Source organism: Corvus cornix, chromosome 9 (assembly GCF_000738735.6).
Source record: "Corvus cornix cornix isolate S_Up_H32 chromosome 9, ASM73873v5, whole genome shotgun sequence".
NCBI classification, from domain to species: Eukaryota; Metazoa; Chordata; class Aves; order Passeriformes; family Corvidae; genus Corvus; species Corvus cornix.
Genome location: NC_046339.1, coordinates 20,542,205 through 20,554,417, shown reverse-complemented (window position 1 = coordinate 20,554,417; position 12,213 = coordinate 20,542,205).

Genomic DNA, 12,213 nt, shown 5'->3' with positions numbered 1-12,213 from the left:
TTTTCTCTATATTTGCAGATAAAAAGTGAATTTGTCTAATTTCCTGAAGCTTGGTTGCTATGAGCAATTAGTACTGAAAAGGAGGACGTGAAGTCTGATATCCTCCTCTCTTTTTTTTCTCTTTTTATCAGTTGTTTATGATGGGGAGGAGGCAGTTCAGAGTATTTCTGCTTGTAATGACCAAGTTAATTTTTTTTAAAACCAAACCCCTGCACTTTGGGAAGCCTGGCTGCTTTTTGCCTTTCCTCTGGATTGCTAATTGTATGGTGGGTTAGGGATGGACAGGGTCCAGCTGATGATACTATTTATCAGCATTTCTGAAGACCCAGAATGTAACTGGGCAGGTAGCACAAGAGGTCAGTCACCTGGGCCTGTGCATTTAGATACAAAATAAGGACGGAAAGCAGACCCTTCACCAACTTTGTTGCCCTCCTTTGGACATGCCCCTCAATGTCTTTCATGGAGTGAGGGGCCCAGAACTGGACACAGGATTTGAGGTGCGTCCATCTAGGCAACTCCTAATGCAGTGAAGAGTGTGCCTGTCCAAGCTGTGGGCTGCCAGTTTTTCCAGGAGAATGCTGTGGGATGTTTCAGACCATTTTCTGAAAATGTGTCAAATAGCCGTTTTGGTAATGTAAAATTGCTCTGATGTTTCATGTCACCTGGAAAATCACACCACTTATTATTTGTTGTGGTAAAGGGACTTGGCACCTCGTTTGGGGGAAAGGTGCTACACTGCAGCACCTCTGTCTGCTTGATCATGTGGGAACTTGGCTGGAATTTCACAGCTGCTGGTGAAACTGGTTTACCCTCTGAAAAAAGGATAGGATTTACCTAAAACCAAATGTGAAATCTGAAGAGGTTTGGTTACGTTTCCCTCAGTTTTAGCACCGGCCACAAGATGGCACAGGGCCCCCCGGAGTAAGGTGGGAATTGCGCCACTGGGGAAGAGGATTGGCTGAGAGCCTGAAAACAAGCCCCGGGCACACGATGCCCATGAGACGTGGCCTCAGGCCGTGTCTGGGACCAGCCGGGCAGAGGGTGGCCTGTCCCTCGTGTCGCCTTGGCTTTCCCAGAGCAGCCCTGTGCCGGGCTGTGCCAGATAACTGTCTTGTTCAAGGGCTCTCTTTCGGCGCCCCAGCTCACCCATGGGGCTGGGTAAATTCCTTGCCAGGCTGGGTGTTGCCCGTGTTTGCCGTGGTGTGGGCAGCACCCACGTGCCGGGGCCGTGCGCTGCCCAGCGCCAGCTGTCCTGGCGTGTGGCCACAGCCCGGGGAGCCAAGGGCAGGGCTTGGCGTGCCAGCAGAACGGGCAATCCCCGGGGCTTTGTGGCGGGTCCGAGGGCACGATGCCGGCCACCCAAGGAGGTGGCGTTTCTGTCGGTGGCCGCAGGAGTGGCGGCACTGCAGCGCTAAAATGCGGCATCCGCAGCTGGACTCGGTGCCGGCAGCTTTGCTGCTGTGCCTCTCTGCTGGTTATCGAGTATCAGCGTCCAGCTATCCAGTATCCAAACACATCTCCTACACAAATATTTTGATAATGGCTGGAAAGGGGCAGGACAGAGACGCAGATAATTCCTCCTGGTTTGCACCACCCTCTGGGCTGTGCTGTCCTGTAAATCCCTTGTCCTGATGTGGAAATCCAGCCTGTGCTGCGTGGGGCGCTGGCTGGAATTTTTGTGTCGTTTAGTAGACTGTGGAGACGTTTAATAAATTTCACCCAGCGTGTGGAGAGCTGTCAGGGGGATGCACTGGTGGGGTGTAGGTGGCTGCACGGGGCTTTGCGCTGGGGTGTGTGCAGCATGGGGGGGTGGAGGGGCTGGCTGGAACAAACCCAGAGTAACCTCCTGCACTGCTGTTTTAGCTATTTAACACAACACCACACAGCAAGTCCTGCAGGGAGGATCTCGTGGCTTGTGGTGTTGGCTTGAAGGGGTGAGTGAGACCCTTGCAGTGATTCCCAATGGCCCTGAACAGCAGCCACAGCCACCAATGGCACTGAAGTCAAGAGCGTTGTAGCAAATTATCTTTTCTCTCTTACTAATGATAAGAGAAGTAATAATCCTCCTACAGGACTAATTACAGCCAGAGAAATTGTGTTAATGCAAAGAACTCCCTTTGCCAGCATTTGAAAAGTTACAGTTTACATGAAGAAAGAGGCTTATGTGAATAATGATTATTATTCTGTACATGGCTCTCTCTGGTCCCATCTGTTCTGATCTCAGTAAATCAGGGTGTAATTAATCACAGAGGATTGACTGTTGCAGGAAAAGGACTGGAAAATTCTATAGAAGCAAAACTCTGGTTGGTTTTGACTTAAACTTGGGTTATCTGTCACAAAGGATGTGACAGCTCTGCTTCCCACTGCCAGCTCCTCTTGCTGCTCTCAGAAATCAGTGTAATTTCCCCAAAGGCTCAGAACTCCGACTGCTTTCTGGGTGTTTCCCTGGCATTGCACTGCATGATCTGTGTGGATTTGGAGGCAGCTCCCTGGTTCTTTGGGATGTGTGTTGGGAAGGTTGGGGTGCTCTCTGGCCTTGTCCATCCTTACTTGCAAAACTCTGGTAGGGGCCAACCAAGCAGGTGCAGGTTCTGGCCACCACCTGCAGTGCTCAGCCCCGCTGTGCTGGGTCAGGAATGGTAACACCTACCAGGATGACCACTGCCAGAGCTGCACATGCCTGTCTGCCAGGAACATGCACAATAAAGCCTCCTTACCAGCAATTTACCTTGTCCTGGATTCCTGGACTCCATAATGCCAATTACTGCACAGGATTTCTTGCCCTCCGCTCTTTGGGGTTCGCCAGAGAGGGTAATGAAGATATGATTGTGCTGGCAGATCAGCCTAAGTCCTCCAAAAGCCACTCTTCTAACTGCTTGTAATTGAACATTTGAGATGTGTGAAGGGTGGTTTGATATTATCTTTTTTTTTTTTTTCTGTTGTAGTCTCTGCTGATATCTTATCTTTAGTTGCCAAAATAAAATCTATCAGCTAATGAGTTTCTTAATGATTGTGTGATTAAATCCCATGGGAGCAATTGCTACTCTTTGCTATAAATGGCAGGCTTGGAACAGGATTTTCTACATAGTCCTTCTTATGCTTGTTTTAAGTTTTGGGGCTGTATTTTTTATTTCTTAAAGATTCTTTTATTAAAAAAGATCTTTATAAATCATCACGTGGTTGTAGGGCTGTAAGCCCCTAAGTGTCTCAGAGATGTACTGGCTCTACCAGCCTGGATCACTCTGCTGACACAGGGTTTCAGATCTCTCTGCAAAATGTTGTTCTTGTGCTGTTTATTAGTGCAGACCTGTAGTCTGTGCTCCTCTCCAGCCTTTCAGCTTCCCCAAAAGATGGGGTGTGGTGGAACAGGTGAACACAGCACTGTGGTCCTTATTGAGCCAGGAGATCTGAGTGCTCCTCCATGCCAGGGAAGGAGTCTGGGGAGGAATGGGTGTCTCAGGGAACCTGGAAATTAAACATGATGGACATCAAACCTTAAAAGAGAATTTAATTTAGCACTGGGAGCAAATAGACACCAAAAAGACAAAGAAAAAGCAAAATAAATTTATTGCTTGAGATGTTAAAGTCAGTAATGTCTGTCTGAAAGACAACCTGGTACAGAAACAGGGTGTTCCCTGTGCAAAAATCTCCAGGGCAATAAGGGAAGGGCTTTGGCTAGTTGGAGTCACTGGCCTCTTCCCACTCCCTGTGGCTCAGGCAGGTGGGAGCATGGCAGGTAAAGCTCCTGAAGCAGAGCTCAAAGGCTACGGAAGAGCTGTGACATGAAAGGGATCCTTAGGATGCCCTGCTGTGAGGAATGTATCCTAGGAAATTGGTCACTGACACATCTGTTCAGAAATGTTGTTGTCTCAAGGGTTAAAACAGTTAAATCTTATTTTCTCCTGGGGTTTTTGTTGGGTTTTTTTTCTTGTTTTTCTTCTTATGTGCCTGGTTGTTCAGTACAGGAGTGGAAAAATCATGGTTCAGTTCCAAAACAATTTCTGCTGTACCGCCAGCCTTCCTCGCACGAGGCCGTGGAACATCCCCCTCTCTGTCCCCTCCCCCAGTGCCCCAGCAGGACTCCAGTTGCTGTTTAGCCACCGCTCCCTCTCGGCAGTGCCAGCTGGATGTGCTTTGGGATGCAGGAGGTGTCACTGCTCCCCTCTCAGAAGCTGGCAGCCCCCAGCCCGTGCAGCAAGCCTGCATTTGAGGCAGCCCCAGCAGCAAAGTGCAGGGAGGTTCTGGCATTTACAGCAGTTTGTTGCACTGTTTGCCCTATGCTGAACCACAAAAGAGGCTGTCAAAGAAGAAGGTAGATAATAAGCTGTGGAAACAAAGAAAAAGCTTAATGACTTCTCCTCAATCTCTTTTTTCAAGGCCTATTAAAGCTCCTGGGATGTGCTAATAGCAGAGAGGTCCCTGTGCTCTGCATGTTACAGACATTTCCAGAATTATTTTTTTTTTCCAGAACTGGGCAAGGACAAATACAGGGGGAATCTCTGAGCCATCAGATGCTGCTGGTGCACATTCATGTGCCCTGCTGCCACAGCCATGGGTGCCCTGGTGCCCTGAGAGCAGCACAGTGCTGGCTCCTGGCAGGACAGTGCTTGGAGCTCGGGAGGCACTGTCTGTGGAGTGACTCCCTAAAATACCTCCCTGCTGCCAGTTACATAAGGCCATTTAGTAGGTTCCCAGACTACCCACTCACCTCTTTGCTCTCCTGGCTGCAAAACCTGGGTGAACCTGGTGTCAGCTCCCCCTGTCCCCTTTGAAGGGTGCACAAGTGCCACAGCAAAGGTTATGGGGTAGGTGATGAACAACCAGGGTGTCCTGGGGCACTCAGCTATGCACAGCCACACCCCGAGAATAATTCTGGACCTGCTGTTTAACTTTGTTTTGTCCAGCTGCAAGTATTTAAAACGTCCTCCAGCAGGTCTGTGTAAATGACATCCCAGGTCCCTGCTGCACTGTGGGTCCTGATGCCACCAGAGCAGCCTGAATTTGAGATGTCACACTTGCTGCTCTCAGAAATAACCAGCTCAAATGGTTGAAATAGAAGCCTGAATTACACTACAGCTTGGTGTTATCCATACCTGATTCTTGTGGTATTGAGGGGCTGTCTGCCAGACAGACCTTAACACCACAAATGAGCCTGTTTCCTCTCTTTGGCTTGTGTTAAAAATAATTTGAGCATCAGTTTCCCCAGCCAAATTTAACACTGGTGTCAGCAGGCACTTTAACTGAAGGTACCAGAGCTGAGCTTCAGCAGGAACACTGCCCAGCAGATATTCCAGCACTGCTCACAGGGAGGGCTGCTTGCGCTGTGTTTTGGCTTACCATGGCGATGCCAGTGTCTTCAGAACTGGCAATTTTAAACCCCAAGTTGTTTCAGGCAGGAATTACTTTTACTATGTAGGTGTAGCACCTAAAAGCAGCCTGGATCAGGTTTAGGACTTCAGGTGCTCCTGCCCTGGAACAGGGTCCTGTGTCCCTTCCAGGGATGGGAGGAATCTTTCCCTAGAGAGGGGCTTGAGGTCGTGAGAGCTGCAAGTGCTCAAATGTCAAAAGGAAATATCACTGACATGAGGATCTGCCCACACAATGTGGGGCTAATCTGAATTTTTGAGTGGGTACAAGTTCTTGCACTTACAGACTGTCTTATCTGGAAATGATGATACAAAGTTAAAAAATGACCTTTAGACACCTAGTTCAGACACCATTTTCCCCTGACGATAACCTTCTGCTTACCTCAGGTGTTAACAGCATCCAGCAGGGTGATAAGAAAAATAGTATTAAGTCCTGTCAGAGCTACTGCAAATTGGCTGCAAGCAAAATAGAGATTGATCACTGTTTAGAGGAAAAGTAACACAGTGATCTGCAATCAGGAAAGCAAATCAAGCAGAGATTTCCTGTGACAAAAGGTTTACAGTGAAATTAGTGTAACTTAATGGAAGAGAAAGGAGGAACCATGATTGGTTTCATTAAACACATAAGCAAGATGAGCAAATAATTTCTTCCTTGCTCCCTGCTTCTTTCCCTGAGAGGACATGGTTTTGCTTGGATTTACTGGTCCTGGGTATTTCTATTTGAGGATCTATGTCTGTCTGGCTGATAAATTGTCGCTCTGGGTTTATGTTAGTGTGAGAGGGACCAGAATGCAGCTGTGGGGCAGCAGCTCACAGAGGTGTGGGTATGAGGAAGGCTTTGGGGCAGGGTGGGTGCTGGAGGTGCCTGGCCCAGCTCCCCATCCTGCTGTGCCCAGAGCCCCCCTTTATCCTCACCCCAGTTTATGCACTGCTCCAGCCCCTCAACACAGGGGACAGGAAAGAAATTCCCTCTGTGTGGCTGGTGGTGATCTCCCTGAACACACACAGGTTCACCGGGCTGAGGTGGGCAGGTGTGTGCTCACAGCCATCCAGGACCAATGTCCTCCTTCCTGTGGGATGAAGGATTATGGGCACATTAATAGGAACTGTTTAGGCACCCCAGAACTTCAATAAACCGAGAGACTGTCACCTTGTAGCAAACTGGGAAATTGCTTTAAAATTTAAAGAAAGTAAGTCACAGAGGGTTACTTCCTGTGCCTGCAAGTTTTTAAACCGAGGCGTCTAGGAGGCAAAAAATAAACATCACATCTCATTTGTGTCTTATACCTTCTGGTAATACCAGCGGAAGAGGCTGATTTTTCCTTGATCTTTACTTCAGGGAGGAAAGGAGAACTACCAGATGAGAGTGGGACACACCATACTGTGCTCAAGGCCGTGGTGAGTAGAGTGACTGACATCTCAATCGAAATGCCAAAAAGATACTGATGCAGTGGAAGAAATAATGCATATTTTAGGGGCTGTTGGGATGAAGCAATAGCCTGAAGTTGCATCAGCAACTTAGAGCAGCATACGTGTCCCCAGAAGTTCCTGCTCAGCGTGACCCAAGGGGTCACAGCCTGCTCTGTAAGGTATTGCATTAGAGGGTGAGTTTGGGCAGTGCATTTCAGGCAGCACCAGCAGCAGATTTGCTCAGAAGCCTCATGTTTCAGGTGGGGATTTCTCAGGGCCTGCTCTGTGTGCAGCAGCAGTGACAGGGACAGCAGATGGAGACTCCCAGCAAGTAACCCCAAAATGTCCTCTCTCAGATGGGTAGCACTGGTGTGCTGGGACAGGGGCACAGCCCTTCAACCCACCTCAGGGCTCTGGAAGCAACTGGACAAGTTGATCATGTCACTGTGCTTCAGTGTTCTGCTAGATAAGCAGGTCAGGAGATACCTGTGTTGCTTCTTAAGGACCAACCTCCCACAGGAGGTCTTCTCTTCTCTTCTCCAGAAGAACCAATACTGCAATAAATGAGTATTTTAAAGCATTGAAAGTATTTCAGCCATTAAAGCTAGGGAGAGGTAAAGGGCAGGGACCCAAATAAGGGTAAATGGGCTACTGTCACTATTGCAGCCACAAAACTTGGGCAGGTCTAGATGTCACTGTCTAGCACCAAGGGAAGCCCTGCCCTAAACAGGCATGAAGAGGTGCACGGTTGTTTATGTGCAGGCTCAGGGCCGTATCAGTGACATCTGGAATATGCACTGCGGTCAGATATTTGCGCAAAGGAGCTGGGGGAAAATTTGCTGCTTTTCTGAGTCAGAAGCTGTGATGAAAGGCTGTCAAACAGGAGAAAAGTAATGGAGCAAAGCAGACACAGACCCAGCCACCAAATGAACTTTGCGGTTAAATGGGGTCCAGCACAACTTTATGGGGTTCTTGTTTTTCCCTCCTCATGTGCTCTCTGATGCCCTGAGCTCACTGTCCTGCACAGCCCCTGCTTGCTCAGTGCTGGGAAGGGGAGCAGCCACCACCACCACATGGGGTCTTTTTTGGCCAATTTTCCCACCCAGTTTTGGTTTTTATTTTCCTAGACAACAGGGAGGTCTGGAAGTGGGAGGCCCATGGAAAGCCTGTGTTTGCTGGCAGAGCTGTCAATGTTGTCAAGGTTCTGGGCAAAAGGCTGTCTATGGCACGAGGCCAGGGGGTTGTAAGTGTTGTGCTATGTCAATTTCTTACCACTGATGAGTGGTTGGATACCAGACTGATTAAGGAGGAATGAAAATGCCTCCGTGTAAATCAGTGGCTCTCTGTGGGTGCACAGCTTTACATGTATTTTAACTGTGAGATGCTGAAAGCCAAGATGTCCAAGCTCAAAATTAAATTCCAGTGTCTGAGGCTGGAGCTGACCTTACCAAACCACATATTCCCTGCTTCGTGTCTGTGCAAGTGAGAAAAATGCACATCTCACATATGTGTTTTTCAGCCAAGTTCACGTTCCTTGCTCTTGTGTTTTATACTCTGAGCACAGTGTGTCAGCACAGCCCTGCAAAGGGGAAAGGTTAACATTTATAGATATGCTTATATGCTTCCCTGGCCTGAAAAGCAAAGCAAACATGACCAACTTACTGTTTTACTCTACAAGGCAGCCCTGCAATGGTTACCAAGCAATCCCATCACTGACATATTACATTTTCACTAACTGCACAGACCAGATCCAGCAGGATCAAGGTGGTGTCATTTGCTTTAAGTGCTGCTATTCCGATAGCACAATGTCATGATGTTGATGCTCAGTAGCAAGCACAGGAAAGCAAAACCCATTTGTCATCATTAGCTGATTGCCCTCTGTCCACAGTGCTTTGGAGCTATTGACAGATCTCGTGTATCTCTGGTAGGGAACAAGTATTCAGCCACTTAATCCTTGGTGAGACATTGATCTTCACTGGAACTGGGACAGGTGCTTGCAGTGCTCGTGTGGTGTAGTGTTCATGCAGGAGAGGTAAAGCTTGTGCCCAAGTCCTTCAGGGACCCTCCACTAAACACTCTGTTCCAGGTTTCCACCTCCCCTTGGCTGCTGAGGAGCCCAGCCCAAGCCCTGCCAGGCAGCAGTGGCTGTGTGCAAGCAGTGCCACGTGCTATGCTGTGACACAGATGCTTTATCAGCCATCATCACCGTATCTCTCACCAGCCTGCCACACTGAATTTTGCTTGTTCGTGCTGCTCTGTGGCCTTTCTTTGTGTGGCCCATCTCTCCAGCAGAAAAAAAAGGGTGGGTTTCAGTAAAAGGGTGGGTTGCAGTAATGAAGAAGAAATCAAAATGTAATTCCTTGGCATGATTATTCTCTGCAAAACCTCCCTTTCTAGTCAGTTAGCTCATTTGCCTTCTGGAAATACTGAATCAAAGGGTGAACGAGCTATTCCTAAATTTCTATTTTTTGAAGTTATTATTAAAATGTATTTCTAAATTTGCTTTCAGTTTCAGGAAATGGAAGTAAGTCTGGTGTAACAACATCTTTTTGGTACAGATTCATCATCACCTTTCCAAATGAGGTGAGACACATTTGAATCTAATTTATCACCTCTCCTTTGCCAGGTTATTTCTAGTTCTTAAATGATGGGATAGTTTTCTTTCTGAAAAGTGGATGTTTATGGAGCACTCTTCCTCCTCGTACCTCTGCAGACCCTCTGATGATTTTCCTGCCTCCTGCAGCGGAAGTTTTCCCACTTTAATAATGTATTTGGTCTGGGTGGCAGGGTATGTTCATAAAGGCAGGAACACTTGAGGCCGTGGGACCCTGAGGGGTGGCTGAAGATGAGAAAATGGCCCTGCATCATTAGCTCTGGGCTCTTTCCCTATGCTATGGTGTGTGCCTGTGGTGCTCCAGGTCTGCTCACCCCGTGAGCAGTGCTGTGCTGGAGCCACCAGCCACCTCAGCACCCAGGAAGGCTGGGGGTGTGCTGGCAGCCACCCCCTGCTCTGGGGACAAGGGGACAGCAGCAGTGGTGCCAGGCCCCCCCTTTGCAGGGCTGGATGCAGAGGCAAGGGCTGGGGGTGTGTCCTGTAGAAAATGCCCCCACATGGGGCAATGGAGACACTTCTGAAGGGGAAAAACCTCTGAGCTAAGCTGCTCGTTCTCATCCACACTTACGAAAAACAAAATGCAATGGGGTTTAGAAGACAAGTGGAAAAATGAGCAGGAGGAAGAAGGGTGATGAGTCCAGTGAGTTTTAGGAACACTTTTATTTCAGGAAACCAGTATATACACATTTCAGCCTAATCTATGCTAGTAATGCTTAGAAGACTAAGAACAAAGCAGTCCTAGAGGCAAAGCCCAAAGGTATAAGCAAAAGCCTCTAACACTCGTACGTACTACACTGCAGGAGTGATGCTCCTCCCAGGCTGAAAGTGCCTCTGACCAAATGCAGAAATGGGGAGGATAACTACAGGCAAATTACAGACTTCTGGTGAAAGCCAAGGATAAATTGATTTGCTTTCCTGGGATTAGACAAGGTCAGAGCATGGGTTACAATTACCAGACCTACTTCCACTCTCCTCTGTTGCTTCCCATTAGCAAACCCTTTTTTTTTTTTTTTTTTTTTGAGTGTCTTGTGGTTGAGGGAAAGTGATGAAAAAAAATCTCATGGAGCTCTTGAAACATTAGTTACCTCCACTCAAGCACAGGGCACCCAGAAACAAAATGATTCTTAGAGAGGGAGAGAGAGAGAGCAAAAGGAGTTTTTCATCTCAGGAAATCAGTGATGTGAGTCTATAGCATCAATGTAATGAGGCTGGATAGGCTGGAGGGCAGCCTGAAGAGCGCCAAGGATTTGGTCCAGTATGTGCTGGTCATACATAAAATTCACTCCAAGCAGGGGCACCTGTGGGATGTATTTGTACAGCATTGTATGAGTGGGGTACTGCTGTAGCCCACCCTGAATAAAGCATGGCTGGCTCTACAAACACTGCCATCCTTAGCCCATCTCTGTTTTCCTCCTTCTTGGACATATGAACGTAAACTGTAAATAAATTAAGCTTTGAATCTGGAATATTAATGAAGGCGAAGTCCTTCCAAACCCAGAGGATTGCATAACAAAGTGACCTTTCAAACTGATTATGTAGGAAGGAGATGTTCATGATTGAGGGAGGGGAAGGGGAATAAAAACCCAAACCAAGTTTAAGAGTGCTTTTGCCTTGCTGTCATGGAAAAGGTGGTACCTTCAAAGGTTGCCCAGGCTGGCTTGTAAAGGTTTGCAGCATCCCACGAAGGCATTGCCCCTGTTTCACACCACAACCAAACCCACTTTGTTTAGTCCTACTTAGTGTACCGTATTTTAGCAAAACACAAACAGATATAATCTGGATCAGTTTAGCATCTTCCAGCACTGAGATTTGGTAGAAGACAGGTGAAAAATGCCAGGTGCTCAGGAAGACCCAGCACGAGCAGCCTGCTCCTGTCTTCCATGGGGGAATGAATCCTTCTGTCCAGGCTACACACTGCTGCAGGCTGGTGCCACTGTCACAGACTGACCTTCCCCCAGTGCTGCTTGACTGCCACCATCCCAGAGAGGTCCTCTACTGCCATGTCTTTGTGTCCCCTGGCCCCTTCCAGTGGTGGAGCTCATCAGTCTGGACAGTACGGCCAGCCTGTATCCATCCCTGTCCCACATCCATGGTCTTCTCCTCCAGCCACCTCAATCTCCTGGTTCACACCCCTCTTTGGGGCTCTTTCCTAGGTCACCACCTCCAAATCAGCTGTTCTAACCTGCCCCTCCCCCTCCCTGCCATGGAGCACTGCTCCTTCCCTCCTCTCTCCTCCACAGGTTGAGTTCCATCTCCTTCTGGCACTGGCACTTTTTAGTCCCCACCACCAACTGCAGCCCCTGCAGATCATGGTAGCACAAAGCAATTTTCCACTGCTGCTCATCTCCTCACCTTTTACAGCCAGGTCTGCATGTGAGCTGACACTCATGGTGTGCTCTTCCCTTCGGCACTGCTGTCTTCCTCAAATGTCACCCACCCTTCAGGAAAGGCAGGAAAGAGCATCCAGAGAACTGCAAGACAGTCAGTCCCTACGATTCCTGCAGCTGAGGAGGAATGACTCCATACATCTGTACAGCCTGGGGCTGACCAGCTGCAAAAGCAGCTTGGCAGAGAAGAACCTGGGCTCCAGGAGGAAATGAAACTGATTGTGAGCCAGCAGTGTGCCATGGAAGCAGAGGCATCTGGGGCTGCTTGAGAATGAGCACCACCAGCAGCTCAAGGGAGGTGTACTCTGCCTCTCTGCCCAGCCCTGGTGAGACTATCTCAGTCTATCACTTTCACTGGGTCCAGTGCTGGCCCCCAGTACAAGAAAGACATGGACTTATTGGGGCAGGTCTAGGGAAGAGCCACAAAGATGAGTAA